Consider the following 15,137-nt stretch of genomic DNA (forward strand, 5'->3'; position numbering starts at 1 on the left):
GAGGGAGAATAATGTGATTTTGGTTTGGTTTGAGACTAGAGGGAAAGAGGCCTTAAAATTTCCATTGTTGGGGCTATCCACAAAGTGCTAGCAGAAGTGTGGGAACCTGGATACATCAAAGGAGACCGACAATGTCAAGGCACCGGTTGTAATTTCTTTCTAATTTATATAAATGCAACTATTAATTGATTTCCTACAAAGTTTTCATTTTACATCTTTATGGCTTAATGTTCCTTGAACTATTAAGTAGGTTGAATACAATATTGTATGCTATCATGTTTGTTGTTGTTGTTGTTGTTTCGTTGATTCAGGTATTTGAAGGAAGGAAACAAAAGATAGTTGGAGTGAGGAAGCAAGATCATCACCAAGCGGAATAGCGTTCTAAGAGGTAGGCCCTCTTAATTGATTCTAGTTTAAGGAGATTTTCCATATATTGTTTGTTTGAGGCTAGACTCCACTAGGGATCGAACCTAGAATCTCTGGTTTCAAGGATTTCAAATTCAGAATCTTCCCTATGGGCAAGGTAACCTATAGTGGGGAAAAAATCAAATGCCTTATGGACAAAATCCTTCACTTTGGAAAAAAAATCCTTACCTACAGGGATGGGCCCCACCAGTAAGGCCCCTTATCGACCTCAAATGTCTTTCAATACTCAATTGCCATTCATGGATACGCTGGAATTGCCAGATGTGTCTAGACTCATGAATGACCCGATTCTTCATTCACCATACTGGCCTCCAGTTCCGTCCAAGATTCTGAGCGATTATCCGAAGTTTGAAGGAAAAACCAAATCATAATGAAATTTCATTATCCTTGGCCAAAACCCTAGCCAATCCGGCCAAGTGAGCCTTCACAACTCACCTCCAGGCCTTTTCATTACAATGAAGTCCTTCCAGCCTTTTATAAGCTCCATTACATATAATACCACGGGCAAAATACCATGGGTGCACAATACCATGTGCCCCAAAACCATCACTGTTTACCCTGGTCAACTTTTGACTCTATCCTTAGTCAAGTTTACCTAACAATTCCCCCCTTAAACTTGACTTGGGGTTCCTTGACTAACTCCAGCCAAACTTGCTAAGTGAGCCAATCCTGCTCACTCTAGCTCTTAACCCCCTCAGAGTTTTTACCCAGGGTATTGTTAACCCAACATCCCCCCTATCACATAGGTCTAACCCAGACTTTACCGGTGATCACCGAGGGGTACACATGCCTTACCAGGTCTTACAATAGTATGCCCATTTACATGTAATAATTTTGACTTCATTATTATTATTATTATTATTTCTTTCTTGCTGCTACGATTCTGATCCATCGTCTCTCAATTTGATTTTCTCAAAAACTTCTATCAAACCACTCCAATTGCGAGCCTAATGAGAACCTCGTAGATTCCAACACTAGTGGCCTCATGTAGCAGAAAACGAACAATTTTTGAAGCTGCATGAACCCTAAACAATTCGTCAGAATGTTTGAAACCGGTAAATATCGCAAATGCACTGCGATCCCTGGAAGTTACGACACTATCTTCCACACATTCTCCTTGAGGTTCTTCCGCGTATAATTGTTCCACCATTATTTTCCAGACCCAGATCTGGAAAAATGCTGCATTGATCTCATCAGGCACTATAAACCCCTAGCATCAACGAATCCCTTTAAAGCCAATATCTGGCTCTGATACTAGTTGTTAAGAAATTTACTGCATAACAGAAATAATTAATGAGAGGAATAAATATAAAAATAACCATCAACAACCATAAACACATAAACACAAATGTTTATCCGTGAAAACCCCAAATCTGGGGAAAAACCCAACCTAATAAGATCTCATTATCATTGGCCAAAACCCTGGCCAATCCGACCAAGTGAGCCTTCACCACTCACCTCCAGGTCTTGCATTACAATGAAGTCATTCCAATATTTTATAAGCTCCATTACATATAATACCATAGGCATAATACTATGGGTGCACAATACCATGTGCCCCAAAACCATCATTGTTTAACTTGGTCAACTTGGACTCTATCCTAGAAGGCAACCCCTCTCTTTGCCCTAGAAGGCAACCCCTCCTCTTTTGCCCTAGTGCCATTCATCTTGCAAATAACTCAACATTTCATTCTAGGACTAAACACATACAACTCAAGTACCATTTCATATGATCAGTGTTGGAAGATGGAGAGTTGAAGCTAGAAAAGATACACACTAGCCAGAATCCTGCAGATATGCTAACAAAAGTTGTAACCGGGGAGAAACTGAGAATATGCTCAGTTTCAATTGGTCTTCAAGGATGACGATGAAGATGAGAAATAGCCAGGTCCAAAGAGGAGTCATTATCCAGCAAATGAAGCAGCAGTGGAGTTGCTACAATCATTCTCCAAGTGGGAGATCGTTGTGTGTGGAGCATGATTATTCATAGGTATTTGTTTCAGCCGGATGTATAACCCAGGAATTTTTTACACCCCTCCATGCGGGGGGGGTGTTATAGACATTTTTGTGCCTCGCGTCAAGGAGCATGGAATGTCAATAATTACAGGGATCCTCAGTCCCTAAACATGTTGTTCTTACCCCTAAAAGAACAAGGTCATCAAACAACAACACTTCCAATCAGTTCTCCACCTGAAAACACTTCAAAACAGGCTTATTTTGGATCATGTCAGCTGCTCCACTGAGCTTCTGCGCTGGAATGCAACTGTCCCTCTTTGTACCTGCGCTGGAAGTCAAAAGTAATGAAGGCTACCTGCGCTGGGCGAGATTGGCCAAGTGGCACAGTCATCCTGCAAGGTGTCAATTGCCTAGGAAGCTTCCAAACTGACACTTGGTTCATAAGATTCGCCCTGTGATGAGTAAGAGGTACTTGATCACCATGTGTAACCAAGGATCTCCAAGTGGACTCAAGAACTGAAGATGAACTGAAGAGAGAGAGGACACAAGGCAACTTCATGTCAGTCTCAAGCTGACTCATCCTCTCTTCTTCTCTCCTATATATAGAGCTCTTCTATGAGGTCTAAGGAGGCTGGAATTTTGTGTTAAGCAAGGAGGTGCTGTTGGATTACAGTTAGAGCTATTGGGTGATTGTTTTACTAGAGGTGAAGAGGAGAGTTCTTGCTGCTGGGGAGGTGCTGCCGGATTGGAGCCATCATTGGTTGTAACCTTCTCAGAACCCTGTTACTTTCTATCAATAAAGTTTTGCATGTTCTCCTATATACTTGTATTACATAGATGTTTTGTGTTTACATGTATATTTGATGCACCCTAATCCATGCTTCAGTTATGAGTACATGTATCTTGTAGTTTGCTCTCTTGTTTTGTGCAGGTTCTGTGTGTAGCTGGACCGGCTAAGAGAGCAAGAAGCTGGGAACGAGATACAAAGAGAGAAGGACAAGGATCGACTAAGCGAAAGACACTAGGTTGGTTGACCTTCTTTTCATTCTCTCTGTATTTTCATAAAGTGGAACATCAAAACTTTACTTTCAGTTGTTGCTAAAGACTGTCACCTTTAGAGTAGGGATAGGGTCATACGCATCGGATACTTTTCCCCACAACAAACTGGCGACTCCGCTGGGGAGCCTAGTATCTTGTTGGTGTTTGTAGTATTTTTCTATTCATTTCTTGAAGAAAAGAGTACCAAATCGAAAAGCTTTTGACTATATCAAAATCGAAGTAGAGGGACTGCTACTCTTGCTCATTTGCTGAGCAAATTCAAGATTTGAAGAGATTATCTACAAAAGACTCTTTACTCTTTATGATAGATCTTCATCCTCTTGATCATCCCTTAGCCTGTACTTGACCTATAGCTTTTTATTTCAGCAAAAACAGTGCATTTTTGAGCTTTTTATGACCCGGAAAACTTTGTAGACGAAACTCTCGTGAGTCAGTGCAAGTTGTACACAGGCAGCCTGCATTACAGCGTAGGTACTCCCTTCGGGAACTGCGCTGAGAGTCAAATTGGCAGACTAGAACCTGCGCTGGTCCAGTTAGCCCTTGTCTTGCTCAGTCTTCCTATTGTGTCTTGGCCCTGTTTGCACTTGTTTTTGGCTGATTGCTTGCTGGTTATTGTACTTGCTGTAAGCCACTTCTCCTTGACATTATTCCGCCTCAGTTGTGTGATGAAACTGTGAATGTTCTTTCAGTATTTCTTGTTTCAGTTACAGTTTCCCATTGTGAAAAGCGAACCAGTATAGTTGTGGCCTCTTAGATCCTGAACTGTAAAAGTGTCTGTGTGATCTTATGAGCTAGTTTCATTACTGTTCATGGTTGTTTGAGTTTGTTTGTTTTTCACTTTATGGTTTGAATTCATATATTTTTAGTGTTGAAACAAGTACTTGTAAAGCGTCTTTTCATTTTAGAAAAACCTGGATTGTTTACGCTTCAAATTGAATTCAAAAATCATACAACAGTTTTCCTTTTGTCTACATCAACATTAAAGGAAAAGAAAAGAAATACATGCATCTTGCATTTGCATTTTGATGAGTTTGGGTGTCTGATCTAGGAGAAAGTGCATTAGTTTGTGCTTGGTGCTCTGTGTGGAAAGATATTGTTTTTCTCTCCCCTCAGCAGTTAGGATTTTCAAAGCTAAAAAGATTGTGAAAGCTTGCTTATCATTTTAGCTGCATTTAGGAATTTGTACCAATACATCTCGTGGTGATCCTGAAAGACAAACTGATAAACAAGATCAACTTAAAATATATTGAATGAATCTAAAAACGCATTGTAACATAACGCTCACAATAGAGGTCTAGGTAGAGATGTGTTCCGGCGTCGTTAAACGTAGTGACTGTCGATCTCTACGAAGGTGGGTGATTCCTCCTGAGGACGATAGCACTAATACGGATTTGAGCTCCCGCGTACCGTCGCGTATATTGGGAGACCCCTATAGGCAATTATCCTTTATCCTTAGGAAGCCGTGTCGACCGCCCTACTGATCGCGATGCAGTGAACACAGCATTCACGAAGATCGACCACCCGTACCGTAAAACGTATTCTGTGGTTTCGCGAAAGGTTTGGCACACCCTCTGCCTAGATCTCCAGAGCAGTTTCTTTTGGCTCTTTTCAAACTCTATAATTGAAAAGGTCCAACCGAGCATTTGTCACTTCGGGCTCGTTAATACATCGAAGGCGACTAGAGTCATCTTTAGCTTTTTCTCGACTCTTAAAACATGAAAAAGCAAAGTTGTGTCTAAAAGCGTCTAATAAAATTCATTCAATACGGAAACATAATTCCCCTTTTTGTATTTTAGTTGATCAAGTAATCCACAACCGTGGAGGAAAGTCAATTAAAACCCCGTCGTTCAGGGAGGCTTGCGAGTCAACCACCTTTGTCTCCGGAACCGAGAGTAGTACGGGCAAAGCGATCTCACTGGACCAGGTCAAAATCTCCTTTTAAAGTTAGAACGGAAGTTCCAACAACATCTGAGATTCTGGTCACTCCCAATATTTCTGGAATCCCTGCCTCCATTGAAGAAGTTCAACAGCAACAGAAGGACAGTTGTACTGATCCTAGTCTGAAAACAAGTACTTGCATAACTGAGCCAGTTCCATCTGAAACCGGTCCACAGAGTCTTGTTGTTCAAACAACTGTCGCTGTCGAAGCAACCCCTTCTTCGGTACCAGAAATCTATTACGGACCTGACGGTCTGCCTCTTCCTCCTGGTCTGATTGCAATAGAGGAAATCGTAGAGGACCAGCAAGCAAATACTCCAATTCATTTTGGAGTAGGTACCACTCTTTTTCCTTCTGCATCAGAAGTTTGTCTATCGCCATCAGAAGTTCCTGAAGAATCGTTAGGAAGTTTATTGGATAGACTTAAAATGTCTGAACAACCGTCGACATCTAGGACTGTGCCAAATGACACAGCGACAGCAGAAGCTCCTGCTGCCAATCCAACGATGTTTGCCGGCATACCAGCCGTCCCGACTAGCTCTCATCAGCTAGAAGGAGTCCACCCAGGGACTATTATGACAACTTGGTCTGTTCCAGTTTGTTCTTCCGGTATAATACCCGGTAATTCTTATGTTGAAACTAGACAAATTGATCCCTTTGGGAATCATTTTGGACCATCCAGTCCTCAAAGGCCATCTATACCCTTGAGCTCCGGATTGTTACCGTATGGGGGGCAATATGCCCTTTCACTTCCCCTTTCGGGGGGATACCCATACGGCAGTTTTCAACCACATTCAGGTTTGACTGAAGTAACGACGAGTGGTTGGGTACCTATGTTACCCCAACAACCAAGAGTTGTATATTCCATGCAACAATGTGTACCTATGTCTAGTATCCCGACGACGCCAGCAATTGTAACCGTGTCACAAGTTCAATCGATGCCTGTTGTATGTCAACCCCAAGTTGTAATGCAACAGCCTATTGACCCTGCAACACAACCACAATCGCCAATTTCCGGGACGACACAGATACAAACAGGGACTATACCCCCGCATCTTGGTCCGTCGGTTAGTGTCGCACAGCAAAACATGGCTTCACAACCATGGATGGTGCAATACCAACAACCTCAGTTTCAATAGGTGTACCAAGGATATGAGCAACAGATCTTTGCGAATAGTGGGCAACCCTATATTCAGAACGGGTTAAATCAACCACTTTACAGTGGCCAAGCCCACCAACCATATCAGTCATATCAACATCAGTTGCATTATGCTGGTGTGCAAAGGCCTACTGCTCAGGCGATTCCATCATATCCTGGGTACGCCTCGCCAAACCTGAATCAGCAGTTGCCATTTGTGGCGACCTTAGAATTACCAGATTTACATCGATTAACGAACGATCCAATCGCCTATGCCCATTGGTGGCCAGCGATTCCTCACAAACTTCCTTCGGACATTCCTAAATTCAATGGAAATCCGGGCGAAGACCCGTCGAATCATGTGATGACATTCCATCTGTGGTGTTCTTCGAATACCTTGAATGATGATTCGATAAGGCTTCGCCTTTTCCAGAGGACATTGACTGGTTCGGCGACCAAATGGTATATTGAATTACCTAGAGCCTCTTTCGACAATTTTAGTTCCCTAGCCACGACTTTCTTAACACACTTTCAGTTACCTATAAGGTACGAAACTGGAACAGAGATTTTGACCAATTTCAAGCAGACAACTGCCACACATATATCAGATCATATACATGAGTGGCGTCGTCATCGCAGAATGGTAAAAACCTATGTTCCGGATCAGCTATTAGCTGAGTGGTTTATAAAGTCGCTTCTGTCGGCAATTACAGAAGATGTGGCCAAGGGAGGCGTCGTAATAGAGGAGCAAGTTATTGCTCGTGCTCAATATTTGGACTTAGTGTATACTCAGTCGGGCACGCTCTATGATAAGATACCTGATGCCCCCAGACCAGAATTTTCAATCCCTCCTCCTCCCGGATCGAATAGTGACTCTCATGCCGGTGACGGTGTGATTGGAACTGCAAACGCTAAGTCGACAAGGGATTCGAATAAGAAAGCCCGTAAGACTTCGAATCAAAAAGCAAATCAAGAGATTCTTGCTTCGGAGGTAAATGCTGTATCTACGGATAAAGACAAAAACTCCAATCAACCAGGAAGCAAGAAGAAACAAAACAAAGGGAAGAAGAAGAAACAAGGTGGGTCATCCCCTCAAAAAACTTCTTCAAACCCTCCTGGGCAAAGGAAACAATTTTATCCATGTCAAATATGCGATGAAAATCATTCGACAAAGGACTGTCCGTTCAAAGCTGAGTTAAAGAGGTTCCTAAAGAGCTCCCAAACTTCAGCTGTGTTGACTGATCCGTTTCCCGCCCCAGGTCAAAATATGGTTGATAGTGGAAATGCTTCCCCGTCTCAAGTGCTTATGTTGTCGGTTTCTAAGCAAAATGATGCTTTGATCTCGACTAGGAATAAAGATTATGGGAATCCGTCGGTGTCGAACGACAAAGGGAAAGATCAACCCAGTAGTTCGACAACAACTTCGGCAGAAGTTGTACCCCCCCTCACGCATGAATTAACAATAAAGCCGCCTAAGGGAGTAGTCCACAAGTCGACATTCAACCCTCGCGCCAGAGCGGCGCAACACTATAATATAGTGGAGGATTTGGCCCAATCGCCATCTGCTATGTCGACTCTTGAGGTACTACAAAATTGCCCATCCCAAAGACAGGCATTGTTATCAGCAATTGGTGGAGTGGATCCTAAAGATTCCAATCTTGTATCCTTTGATCACAAAGGATATGATCCTCAGTTACCAGCGCAATTAGCTTTCCTTATCCAAGTGAAAGCACTCAACAAAACTGTTCATAGAACGATTATTGATGAGGGTGCATCGACATGTATCATGTCGATGAGTTGCTGGAAAACTCTTGGATCTCCAACCTTGTCGCGATCTTCGACGACATTGAAAGCATTTGACGGTAGGTCGTACACTCCGTACGGTATCCTAAATAACTTTAAGGTTGAACTAGGAGGAAAAACAGTAGAGATTGATGTTGAAGTCATTGATGGCAATCTTGACTATAACATCCTACTGGGAAGACCATGGATATATGCCATGGCAGCTGTAGTGTCGACATATTTTAGGAAGATCGCATTCCCATTTGAAGGAGGGATTACGATCGTCGACCAACAGAATTTCCTCCCTAATGGTTCACAAGTTACTGGAAGCATTCCCCTGATCCATGGGAGCGACCATTCGATAAAAGATATCGGAGTAGGCTTGCTAAAAGATCCCACAATGATGGGAACTTTCGCGTTGCCACCTCCTTCCCATATAGTGGATATCCCGTTTGTAGCAACATGCAACATGGTATCTTCATCGAAGGTCGCAGAAGACAAAGTCGTCATGGATCATCAAGTGGTATTGCCTCCTAGCCCCATTGAGATATTGTAGCAATCAATGTTTCAGGCATGGGAGGCGAGCCCAAATGAATGCTCGTCAAGCGTTTGGGTAGATAGGTCCGAAGAATATGGTACCCCATTAGATCCATGGTCAAAAGTTCATGGGACTGACGAAGGAATCTTGCAATCAATGATGATTGAAGGGGCACCATGGAATGATCACCACCATCGTTCCCTTCTTCCAGAGTGTGAAGAAGAAACTCATCACGACCTATATCACCCTTCAGTATTTGAATTCCTAACAAATACTGTAAATACGGTGGATTCAGAGAGAAACCTATCCAATATTGAAGAGACTATAGCCATAAACATCTCGACAAAATCTGATGTTGTTGAGAATATTCATGTCGGCAAAAGTTGTTCCCCTTCAGAACTAGAAATATATAGTGCTCTCTTTCGCGAATTTAGAGATGTCTTTGCATGGTCATATGATGAAATGCCAGGCATTGACTCGAGCATAGTTGAACATGAAATTAAAATGTATCCTGATGTCAAACCAGTAAGACAACGGCTTCGGCAGGTACATCCGAAGAAAGCCGCTGCCATTAAGGCGGAAGTTGAAAAACTCCTCCATGCTGGATTCATCTACCCGGTTCCTCTAACTGATTGGGTATCGAATATTTTCCCTGTTATGAAAAAACAAGGGACGATAAGAGTGTGCGTCGACTATAGGGATGTAAACAAAGCTTGTCCAAAGGACAACTACCCTACACCCTTCATCGACCAGATAATTGATGAATGCTCCGGATGTGAAATCTTTTCCTTTATGGATGGATTTTCCGGGTATAATCAAATAAATATCTGCCCACAGGACCAGTCTAAGACTGCATTCATCTGTCCGTGGGGCACATTCGCTTATCGAAAATTACCCTTTGGTTTAAAGAACACAGGGGCGACGTTTCAGAGGGCAATGAATTATGCCTTTCATGACATCAAGAACATTGTTCAACCTTATCTCGACGATCTTCCGGCTCATTCGCGGAAGCGGACTGATCATCCGCGGCATTTGAGAGCAATATTTCTACGTTGCCGACATTATAAGATAAGACTCAATCCGCACAAGTGTGTGTTTTGCGTCGGTTCTGGTCGTTTACTTGGCTTTGTTGTCTCTAAGGATGGGATTCGTCTCGACCCCTGTAAGGTTCAGGCGATCATTAATTTGCCTCCACCTTCAAATTTGCTTCAGATTCAGAAACTCCAAGGGAAAGCAAACTTTCTGAGGAGGTTCATTCCAAATTACGCAGAACTTGCCAAAGGTTATACTCGTCTTTTGAAAAAGGATGTACCTTTTGTCTGGGACCAGGTTGCGCAAGCTTCCTTTGACGCTCTGAAAGATTGTCTAGTAAGAGCATCATTAATGTACGCCCCGGACTATCAAAGAGATTTTAACCTGTATCTAGCTGCAGCAGATACGACCATTGCGATGGTCTTAGTGCAAGAGGTCGACGGAATTGAACATCCTATTTATTATTTAAGTAAAAACTTAAATGATACAGAAAGTAAATATTCCTATGTTGAAAAACTAGCGCTTGCTGCTGTTCAAGCGATTCAAAGATTTCGACATTATGTCCTCTTTAGGAAAACTACCGTTTTGTCAGATTGCAACCCCATGACATATATACTGTCGCGACAGTTGCTTGGGGGCAAATATTCAAAATGGATAGGCATCCTTCAAGAGTTTGATTTAGATTTTGTAAAATCCAAATCGAAGAAAGCTCTAGTTTTCGCGGAATTATTGTGCGATCTCCCATTGTCGTCCAACGATGAAACATCAGAAGAGTCAATCGTGGATGAAAATTTGTTTCTGATATCAGTAAGCGATGAGTGGTATGGAGATATCATTGTTTATCTCCAAACCCAAAAATTTAGGCCTAATACCTCACACTCGGAACGGAAACGTGTACGATACCAATCAAAAGATTACATGATCGTCGGTGATACACTTTACCGTCGTGGCGTCGATACGGTTCTGAGGAGGTGCCTTACCCATGAGGAGGCCGAAAAAGCCCTGAATGATTGTCATTCAGGCGCGTGCGGGGACATCAATCTGGATATGCAACAGCACAAAGAATCTTACGAGCAGGATACTTCTGGCCAACTATGTTTAAAGATTGCATAATAGCTGTCAGAAGTTGCCATGCATGTCAGATCTTTGATAGCAAAACCAAAAGACCACCCGCACCCTTACAGCCGATAGTTGCTGTTGGGCCCTTCGCCAAGTGGGGCATCGATTTCATGCAATGTAACCCCACCTCGACCGGGGGGCATGGGTATATTATAGTCGCTGTTGACTATTTTACCAAATGGGCCGAGGCGATGCCTACATTGGATAACACTGGTGAAACAGCTGCCCTTTTCTTTTTCAATCATGTAGTCGCCAGGTTCGGCGTTCCGCAAGCTATAGTGACAGATCATGGATTGCATTTTCGCAATCACATGATGGTTGAGTTAGCTGCCAAACTAGGGCTATCGCACGACAGCTCTACCCCGTATTATCCACAAGCCAACGGACAAGTTGAGGCAATCAACAAGGTCCTGAAGCGTATGTTGCAAAGGATGATAGGGGTTCACAAAAGAAGATGGCATCTAATCCTGTATTCAGCATTGTGGGCTTACCGAACCTCGGTAAAGAACGCCACTGGGTTCACGCCATTCCAATTGGTGTATGGCCTGGAGGCAGTCTTACCGATCCAGTGTGAAATTTCGTCTCTTAAACTCGCAATTGACCTCCTCCCCGGAACCTCAGAAGAAGAGGCTCGTTTCCTGGAATTGATCCAGTTGGATGAAAACTGTCGTGATGCCGCTTTGGCAAACGAGGCTCATAAGAAATGAGTCAAAACACAGTTTGACAAGAATGTCAAACCGCGCAACTTCTCTGAGGGTGACTTGGTTTTGCTTTACGACCAAGAATCCGATAAATTAGGAGCAGGAAAATTTCAGTCCTTATGGATGGGTCCCTATATTGTTAAAAGGGTGTTAGCAAAAGGAGCCTACGAGTTAATGGATTATGACGGAATACCACTGGCGCAACCCCGTAACGGGTTGTACCTCAAGCGTTACTATGCCTAAATAGTAACCTGAGTGCTTTTGTTGTATTTTGTTTTCGCTAAAATGTTTGTTTCGGTAGTAATCCACCCTTCTCGTTTGTTGCAGATGTCGAATTATTCTGATACATATGTGGGATATGCCGACGGAGCAAGTCGTAGTACGCGGAATTTGTCCTCCGCTGCCTGGGCCATTTTTGATCCAAGCGGCGAGTTAGTGAGTTTCAGAGGTGTGTGTATTGGACGGTCAACAAACAATATCGCTGAGTATAGTGCGTTGATCGAACTCCTCTCTGATACCATTGCTCATGGTATACGCCGACTAATTGTTAGGCTAGACTCACAACTTGTGATACTACAACTCACTGGAATATATTCAGTCCGCAATCCAGCTATTTATCATATGTTTCTAAGAGTTAAGATTTTGGAAAGAGAGTTTGATTCAATTCAATACCAGCATATTTCCAGAAACTTGAACACATTAACAGATTCATTGGCAAACTATGTATTAGATAGACATTTACAACATATATAAAAAGAGATGCATCGGTGCTATGCAAGTGGATCACAAATAAACTGAAATAAACTCCGAAAATCAAAATATATAAAGCTGTTTATAGTTTGTACATAATGTGCTGTAATCAAAACAAAATTGGTCATATGACCTAGAACTCAAAAAGATGCTAGGGGGCACCCTAGCCTAGTGGTGCTCATGAAAGTACGTCACGGTCTGTGCAATCATGCGCAAGAGACGAGTCCATCGTCTAGGCACGCCAATAGTGTGCCGCTGCAACTGTAAAGGTAACTCGTCAATCTGTACATCCGGAAGACCATGAGTAAGGCTCTCAACCTGCTCCTGCACAGCTGCAAGTATCTCAGTATCACCAAGGTCGCGAATAACAACTCTCCTAGCAGGCTCTGCTGCTGGGGCAGCAACTGGCGATCGTGGGCGAGCTACTGGGCGAACAGGACCAACATCTGCATGCACCCAAGGGTTTGATCAGTTTTGAACAGTAAACATCATGAATAAAAACAATAAACAGTGATACGGTCAGAGATTTTACCAATAGCGCCCCATTGCTCGCCATCCGGAAGCACCAAGTCCGGATCACCTCGGTAGTCCATACCCACATATGGATACTCAGAAAATGCCATCTCCTGACGCTCGAACCACCTAAAGAAGGACTCAGTGAATGTAATATGAGGTTGACCAGCATGCCGGGACATATGGTCAACCCACCTCTGCATGCGTGGCTCGGTCGGAGAAGGCACATCAAGCAAGATGTACTGAGGTTGCATCAATGGGATTTTCTCCAAGACAAAGGCAGTGAGAATAGAACCAAATCCAAAGTTCTTCAGCCCCCCGTCCTTTACCTTGGTCAATTGACTTTTCATTTGGATAAGTACTGCATCACACCAGTTAAACACTTTCGGTTGGAGACACTCCAAGGCGTGCTGCATATAAGATCTGTTGGCAACATGTAAAGCTGCGCTACCGGCCATCCTACCAATAGTAAACAGAATGGACCTGAGAGACCTGTCAGTGATGTCACGGATATTGATCTTGCCGTCTTTGCTCGGCTGTGAACCTTCCCGGCAATACTGACGGATATAGTCTCTGGTGGAAGTAGTCCCTCGAGCCGTACCTGACAAAGAAATGGGAGCACCCCGCCTTGACAACCCAGTCAAGAAGTACATGTCCTCTATGGTCAAGGGGAAGGACTTCCCCCTAATCTGGAATACTTGGTTAACAGGATCCCAAGCATTAAGCATATACTGCAGTAAAGAAATCTGTGCTCTCATGCTAGAGATACGGAAGAACTTCAGCAGGCCACAGTTCCGAAGCGCGTTCACCGTGACTGGGTCATGGAGTGCAACCATGTCCTCTGCTTCATGTTCTCGTTCTCGCCATGTAAGGGACATTTTGTTCAAATTTCCCTGCAATCAAACAAGAGAAAGAGTAAGTTCCTGATTTTGATGAAAATCTGGCGAAAAATCATCAAAAAACTCATGCAAAATCAGCCTTTTTAGGCCCAGCGCAGGCAGAGAGTCTTCCCCCTGCTCTGGAACTCAGTCTGCCTTAAGGCTGCCTGAAATACAACGCAGATTTCGAAAGGGGAACCTGCGCTGATGCCAGGGCGCCCTAATGAAACCCCTGGGGCCCAGAAACTCTGAAAAACATGCATGAAACTGAAAAAGGAAACCATGAAAGTGAAGGGCTAAAGTTTAGCTCCTACCTGGTCCAAACGGCGCCGAAAATCGTCCACAGAATCTCCCGGAATCAGCTGGTGAAAATCAAGGAAGAAGAGGCACCTCCAGAGCTCCAACAAGCAAAATGCAAATGAAATGGTAAATGAGAGGTAAAAACCCCTTTTATGACTTTTTACATAGTTTAAAGTTAAATATTAGGGTAATAATCTCATTTTCATGCAAATATTGTCCATTTCTAACAAAATTTGTTGCAGCAATTGAAGATGAAGTACTACATTTGAAAAGAGAAAAGCTAGTAAAAGTAAAAAATTAAATTTGACCATGAATCGAGCAGTTTTACCACGGAATTTATGCTCGTTAAAAAATAGAAAAGTGTGAGCAGAGTTTTTTTCGCCAAAGTCCAAGCTCATTAAAAAATGAACCTATCTCGGTAAATAACCATTGCGATCGTAAATTTATAAGCCTTAAAAGCCTTGGTCGTGTTTTCATCCATCACCTCCATTTCATTTGGCCGATCGTTCACCCCCATATGTGTGTTTACCTATTTTGAGGAACAGCTGCGAAGAGTGATTTCACCTAGCCATCCTTGTGACACTACCGTGATTGGAAAATTCCAATTTGTACCTGGAATCAGTTGCTATCCCTGTTTATCACTCGTTCCTCAAAAGACGAGTCTTCTTTGAGCTCTTTTCACTGACTCGTAAAATATGAAAAGTTTGCCGAGTTTTTGGCCTTCTAGCTCGTTAAACGACCGAAAGCTATCCCTCCTCTAGATTTTAATCTTTTTGGACCTGAGGGATTATTGCACAAAAAGATCGAGCGCTTGTCTTGTTCGGCTCGTAAAAGTACCGAACAGCCATCCCTTCTGTATTGTTTTATACTTTTTCGGACTTAAGGGATTAGATGACGAAAAAGGAATTATGGAGTTGACTTTCTGTACCTTTTCAGACTCTCTAAAAATGAAAAGGACCGAGTTTTCATTGTCGTTAGACTCGTTAAAATGATTAAATAGCGACAAA

Source organism: Pinus tabuliformis, chromosome 4_2 (assembly GCF_031772625.1).
Source record: "Pinus tabuliformis cultivar Carrire ecotype Pingquan chromosome 4_2, CPIR1, whole genome shotgun sequence".
Taxonomy (NCBI): Eukaryota; Viridiplantae; Streptophyta; class Pinopsida; order Pinales; family Pinaceae; genus Pinus; species Pinus tabuliformis.